This window comes from Sorex fumeus, unplaced genomic scaffold (genome assembly GCF_029834395.1).
Source record: "Sorex fumeus unplaced genomic scaffold, SorFum_2.1 ptg000265l, whole genome shotgun sequence".
NCBI lineage: Eukaryota > Metazoa > Chordata > Mammalia > Eulipotyphla > Soricidae > Sorex > Sorex fumeus.
This window is the reverse complement of record NW_026606322.1, coordinates 18906508-18913818: the sequence shown is the minus strand read 5'-3', so window position 1 is coordinate 18913818 and position 7311 is coordinate 18906508. Positions and strand designations below refer to the sequence as shown.

The following is a 7311-nucleotide window of genomic DNA, read 5'->3' as shown; positions in this document are numbered from 1 at the left end:
ACAACGGATATCTTGTGAGGCTCTACTGTGCGGGTGGAATACTCTCTGTAGCTTGCCAAGCTTTTCGAGAGGGATAGAGGCTTTTGGGGCGACCTCTAATAGCCCTCGTAGGTGTTACCATATTTGAACCCTATCAAATATGGTACAGTAATTCTGGAAGATGGGTATTTAGTGTCTTATATGTGTTGCATGGTCTGGAAAGCATCCTGGAGTGTGACGGCAGCTGGGTAGTGGAGGTAGTGTTGGTAGTGGAGGTCTGCCAGTGAGGTATTTATCTGGTCCTGGTAGGTGTAGGGTGGGTCTTCTGTGCTCAATCCAATCCCTGGGTCTCTGGTGGTTGGTGGAATCAGACAGGGCAGGGTAATGTGGGGCTCCTGATTTTAATCCCTTCCTCACCTGTGGTTGGTGGGAGCAAGTAGAGAATCTCTGTCCCTGGTTCCATTGAGCCTGGAGTTCAAGGTCTCAGATAGTTCCGCTTATCTTGTTCTGTGGGGCTTCAGTCGTACGTGAGTCTCAGCTGGAGCGGCCACATGGGTCCGGAAAGTGTCCTGGAGTGTGGCGGCGGCTGGGTAGTGGAGGTAGTGTTGGTAGTACCACTTGTATGTGAATTTCTTGACTTCATCTTTTCTAACAGCTACATAGAACTCCATTGTGTAGATGTACTAAAGTTTCTTTAACCAGTCATCTGTTCTTGGGCACTCAGGTTTTTTAAAAATATGAAATGCTTCATGAATTTACATGTCATCCTTGTGTAGGGGTCATGCTAATTTTCTCTGTATCGTTCCAATTTTAGTATCTGTTCTGCTGAAGCGAGCACTATATCTTTACTCTTAAGGTAAGAAAACTCTAGGGGCTGGAGCGATAGCACATCTGAGGAAGATATTTTCCATAAGGCCAACCTGGGTTCAATCCCCGGCATCCCATATGGCCCCCAAGCACTGCCAGAAGTGATTCCTGAGTGCAGAACCAAGAGTAACACCTAAGCATCAGTGGGTGTGGCCCAAAAGCAAAATCAAACAAACAAACAATAACAAGAAAAATCTGTTCTGGCACTTTTCATTGATCTAGATGGGTTGAAAATTAATAAATCATTATTAAAGCTTCATAGACAACATTGGTCAACTTTACTCATTTAAGTGATTTAATCAAACAGTCTTGATAGTACTAAAATATGTGCTGAAATTTCTAAAAAGTATGGTGAATTTATCATACAATCTCTTGCTTTTACACAACTAGTTCTGGGAGCCATTCCACTACTTTTAAAAGTTTAGTATTTTTTCACTTACTGCATATAAATAAAACAAAAAACTATCATGGTAAATTTAGGCTGGAGAAATAGCAAAGCGGTAGGGCATTTGCTTTGCACGCAGCCAACATGGCCGACCTGAGTTCGATACCTCCGTCACTCTCGGAGAGCCCAGCAAGCTACCGAGAGTATCTCGCCCGCACCACAGAGCCTGGCAAGCTACCCGTGATGTATTCGATATGCCAAACACAGTAACATCAAAGTCTCCAATGGAGACGTTACTGGGCCTGCTCGAGCAAATCGATGAACAATGGGAGGACAGTGACAGTGACAATGGTAAATTTATATTAGCATACAAGAAAAATTATACAAGTGGTTAGGATAAAATATTATTAGGAAATTATCATTGTTTTAAGAAAAAAATAGAAGTAGACAGTAAAATTTAAAAAATTACTTTAGGGGCTGGAGAGATAGCACAGCGGGTAGGGCATTTGCCTTGCATGTGGCCGGCCCAGGTTGGATTTCCAGCATCCCATATGGTCCCCTGAGCACCACAAGGAGTAACTCCTGAATGCAGAGCCAGAAGCAACCCATGTCCTTGTGCATCTCCAGGTGTGACCCAAAATGAAAAAAAAAAAAAACAGAATACCTACTTTAATAAAATAAGAAATATACAATGCCAAATCTGACAAATCATGAGGGCATTGTTTGATCAATTTTCATACTACATATATAGATCCACAAATACTCCAAAGAAATAACAAACTTGAATATTAGTACTTAGAGTTATAGTTATGAATTGATTGTTATAATTTATATAATATTGGGACAAAGCTACTGTATAAAATCTTGGAATTACTTCCAAGTCATTTTATAAAGTATTTTCATCACTTTAAATGGTTCCCTGGGTTCTTTTGTAAGATTAGTACCTTTCTTCCATAGCTAGCTCTGACAATAATAATAATAATAATAATAATAATTTATTTTCTGTAGTTGGAGTTTATACAAATGGAATAGTATAATATTAATTCCATTTCTATCTTGCTTTATTTGGAATTTGAGATTTGTTTATTTGTTCCCATGAATCAGTATTTTTTGCAATTTGTAATATTGTAGTAAATAGATATGCCACCTTTGTTCTTTCATTGTAGGTGGTGCAAGTTTTGTAGCACATTTTACAAAACAGCTATTACTATTCTGATTAGTTTTGCATGTATGTTTCCAACTTTGGGGTACATAGAGTTTTTAAATTACCAGACCAACTTTGCATGTAAAATGCGTCTTCACAAGACTGCCCTTATAACAATCTTGGTTTCCTATTATTAATCAACTGACTACAAATTAGGAACTTACAATTCTCCTACAGGCTAATTACTTAAAATAACTAAGTTTAATGAAAGCGGGTAGGGCATTCGCCTTACAAGCGGCCAACATGGCCAACCCGAGTTCGATTCCTCCGCCCCTCTTGGAGAGCCCGGCAAGCTACCAAGAGTATTTGATATGCCAGACACAGTAATAACAAAGTCTCCAATGGAGACGTTACTGGGCCCGCTTGAGCAAATCGATGATCAACGGGAGGGCCTTTACCTTTACCTTTACCTTTACCTTAATGAAAGTGGAACCCTTATAATGACACAGCACAAAAATAAGTAACATCCAAAAGTGGTGGGAGATGTTGAAGGTCTCAAACATAAAGGTTCAAAATCCTTAGAAACATCAATCTTCTATAACTGCATTTTATTGACTTGTGAAACTCACTGAGAAATGCACTGGAGTTTCACAAGTTCAGGTTCCAGTGGGATATTATAATGTAGACATGGTTTAGTGAATCATTGGCTACATAACTGAACTCAAACGCAAACTCCTAACTGCATATGTCTGAATATTACTTTTAAACCTCTCTCCTCCTGTTGTTCATTAATTTTGCTTGAGTGGGCCCAGTAACGTCTCCATTTTGAGACTTCTTGTTACTGTGTTTGGCATATCGAATACATCATGGGGAGCTTGCCAGGCTTTGCCGTGCAGGCGAGATACTCTCGGTAGCTTGCTGGCCTCTTCGAGAGGGGCGGAGGAATCTAATCGATTCGGCCGGGCTAGCTGCGAGCAAGGCAAACGCCCTACCCACTGCTATCGCTCTAGCTTAAACCTCTATGCTCTAATATATGTTAGTCATTCCTGGCAGGGTCTTCCTTCCTGAAATCAATTATTAGCCACTGATAACTCACCTAATTAATGTAATCTCAAAAATATGTGCATAGTGATCCATTATGAATGACAAAGTCCCATTTTTTAGAGTCTACTTCCTTGCACATAGGGACAAAAAGCCGTATTCTTTATGATAAAACATTAGATAATATCCAAAACCATTATCAGTTCCACTTTATATAAAACTGACCATTTATCTCTGATGTGAGTCTAAAATTTGACATCATTTGTTTCCAAATTTTATTTTATTAAAGCACTCTGATTTATAAAATTATTCAGGTTTTGGCATACAGTATTCCACAACCAATCTTGTTACCAGTGTTAACTTCCCTCCACCAGTAGATATAATCTTTGTTGTTATTGTTGGCCAAGTGCTCAGGAGGCCATTCAACATGAGTAATGAAGTCCAGGCGCTACCACTTGAGTCACATCCTCTGCCCTCTAAAAATATTGACTTATCATAAACAGTACAGAAGAGCAGATCATGAATCTCAGACTTATCACTTTCAGAATCATAGCCAAATACATTTCTTGTTTAAGCCATACAGGATGTAATACTTGGTAGCAATCCCAACAAACAAACAAACATTTCCTATTACTTTAATTTTATTATTATTATTATTATTATTATTATTATTATTATTATTATTGGCTTTTGTGGTCACATCTGGCGACGCCCAGGGGTTACTTTTGCCTCTGCTCTCAGGAATCAGACCTGGCAGTACTCGGGGGACCATTTAACTTGCCAAGAATGGAACCCAGATGGGCTGTGTGTAAGATAAAAAGTCATACCCACTGTACTATCACTCCAGCCCTATTTCCTATCACTTACATACTCTTGACCACCCATTTGTAGTGACTCAAGATTTCCCACAAAATCCTCTCATCCTAAAGCATGGGAAGTCACTTTCAGAATTATTCAATTGTGAACATTTTTATATTTACTTTATTGGAAACTTATTTTCACATGCAGACTTTATCTATTACATTCTATCCAAATATGTAAGGGTTTAGTTATCTACATATTCTTAACATTTGACTGTGGTGAAGCAAGCAAGGAGCCTATCTTCTGGCATGAAATTTAAGTAGGCATTCAATCTCATGTTTCAACCTGTTTCAAGTGTCATCTGACTTGTACGATGCTGAGAGAATGTGTACTTAGATTGTGTCACAGTGATTTTCTCATCATTTACTCTTGGCTCATTTAATGACTATGAACTGATAATATGTCTTAAAGTATTGTCTCAAATGATTGTCTATTTTCAAAAGTTCTTAAATTTCATTAACTTTCCCAATGTATTTTGAGGTACTGCTATTTACATTACTGTTAATGATAGATTTATTCCTGTGTTCCCCTTCCATTGCCTTACCAACACACTGGTAAACTCAATTCTGTAGTTCAACTTTCACATTCTGTTACTTTTGATTATTAGTTACTCCTTTACTAAGCTTCTTTATGTATCACATAGAAAAGAGGTCTTTTGTATTTGTTCATCTGACTGGTTCATTCAGCATGACACTCTCTAGTCTTCATCCATGTACTGGCAAATTGTACATTTTTATCTTTTCTATTTCTGAGTAATATTCTACTCTATATACATAACATAATTTCTTTGTCCACTTATCTGTTATTTAAAACTTTAATGTATTTGGGATTGAAAATCCAAGTATTTAATTCATTTGATGTTAACATTTGTCAATTGTACAAAAAAAGATCCGAAATATTGTTTTCCTCTATTAAAAATTATAAAATATGTGACATTTATTTTCTAATTTTAAACATATTATTACTCAGTTGGGCTGGAGTGATAGCAGAGTGGGTAAGGTGTTCACCTTGCAAGTGGCCGAATAGGGTTCGATTCCTCTGCCCCTCTCGGAGAGACCAGCAAGCTACCAAGAGTATCTCACCCACACGGCAGAGCCTGGCAAGCTCCTCGTGACGTATTCGATATGCAAAAACAGTAACAACAAGTCTCAGAATTTGTTGTGAGACTTTACTGGTACCTGCTCGAGCAAATCAATGAACAACCGGAGGATAGTGCAGTGAAGTGCTATTATTCAGTTGAGTTAAATTCTTTAAACAGGATTTATTTCAAAATATTTTGAACAGATTTGTTACGTGCTTGCATATATTTTTGCAATATGTGGATATTTTTATATTTAATTTTTTAATTTTTGTTTTTTTGGGCCACAGCTGCTCTTTAAGCCTTACTGCTGACTCTGCACTCAGGTATCACTATTAGCATGTGTGGGTGACTAAATGGGGTGCTGTGGATCGAACCTGAGTCAGATGTATGAAAGGCACAGACCCTACCCTTTGTACTGTTACCTAGAATTTATTTCTTATTAGAGTAATTTGGCATATAAGTAGGATATTAAAAAACAAGAACTACTATTTTTTCCTTTCTATGTAACAGATGTCTTATTTTTTAATTCATTTATTGAATCACCATGAAAACAGTTACAAAGCTTTCAGGTTTAAGTCTCAATCATACAATGATAAAAAACCCATCCCTTCACCAGTGCATATTTTCCACCACCAAGAACCCCAATATACCCCCATCCCACCCCTCCCCATGCCTGTGAGGCAGATGATTTCCACTTAACTTTCTCTCTATTTTGATTACATTCATTATTTCAACAAAAGATCACTTAATCACTTAACTTTTCATTAGTCGTCAATTTGCTGGAGCGGGTGCCAGTAACATCTCCATTTGTCCCTGTCGCATGCTAGTGTAGCCCAATGGCATCTGTTCGCTCTGGGAACATGAAGAGCCTCAAACTGATCGTTCATGATCTTGATGAAGAAGTATGACCATCTGGTAGGTGGGCGGCCACGTGGTCTTTTGACATCCCGTGGAATCCAGTCGGTAACAGCTCTAGTCCAGCGGTCGTCTTTAAATCTCATTAGGTGACCAGCCCATCTGATTTTTGACACCTTGGCAAATGATACAGCATCCCTGATTCTTGATCGTCGACGGATGTCGGAACTCCAGATTCTTTCTCTCATTTGAGTGAAACGTGATATACCAAGCATAGCTCTTTCAATTCCTCTTTGGGAGACCCGGATAGTGTTCTCATCCTGTTGGCATAGGGACCAGGTCTCTGAGGCATATGTTAATGCGGGAAGAACAGTGGAATCAAAGAAATGTGCCCGGAGCCGGAGGTGCTTCGTCCTCTTAGCTATTTCTTCGACGTTCTTGAAGGCATTCCAAGCCGCTCTCTTCCTCCTGCGCAGCTCGGGTGCCAGGTCATTTGTCATGTTGACCTCTCGACCTAGGTACACATAGCTGTTGCATTCGGAGATGGTCGTTCCATTGAGAGTTAATGGGGCATCAGGAACGAGGCTGTTTCTCATAAACGTTGTCTTCGTAAGATTCAGCTGTAGTCCTACCTTTCCACACTCACGGTCAAAGTCGGCTAGCATTTGTGCCGCTTGGCTGATGTTTGGTGTTATTAAAACAATGTCATCAGCAAAGCGGAGGTGGTGTAATTGCCAACCATCTATCTTCACTCCCATTCCTTCCCATTCTAGTCGTCGCATGATGTTCTCGAGGGTGGCATTGAAGAGTTTGGGTGAAATGGTATCACCCTGCCGAACCCCTCTCCTGACATCAACGATCACTTCTTTGTAGAATGGAGAGATCCTGGTAGTGAATCCGCAATACAGCTCACGGAGGATCTTGATGTATTGGGCTTGAATGCCCTGATTGGCTAGGGCTTCAATGACCACTTCCATCTCAACAGAATCAAAGGCCTTCTTTAAATCAATGAATGTTAAACAGAGTGGCATCTTGAACTCCCGAGAAACCTCAATGAGCTTGGTTATCGTGTGGATACGGTCAATGGTGCTGAATCCT

At 39.4% G+C, this 7311-nt stretch overlaps 1 non-coding gene across 1 annotated transcript; it reads right to left on the bottom strand.

Annotated features, from left to right (window-relative positions):
• Positions 1-710: 710 nt before the first annotated feature.
• On the bottom strand, positions 711-817 carry LOC130018682 (U6 spliceosomal RNA). Its single transcript, XR_008791583.1, has one exon. It is a non-coding gene; the product is annotated as a U6 spliceosomal RNA (small nuclear RNA).
• Between the last annotated feature and the right edge of the window lie 6494 nt (positions 818-7311).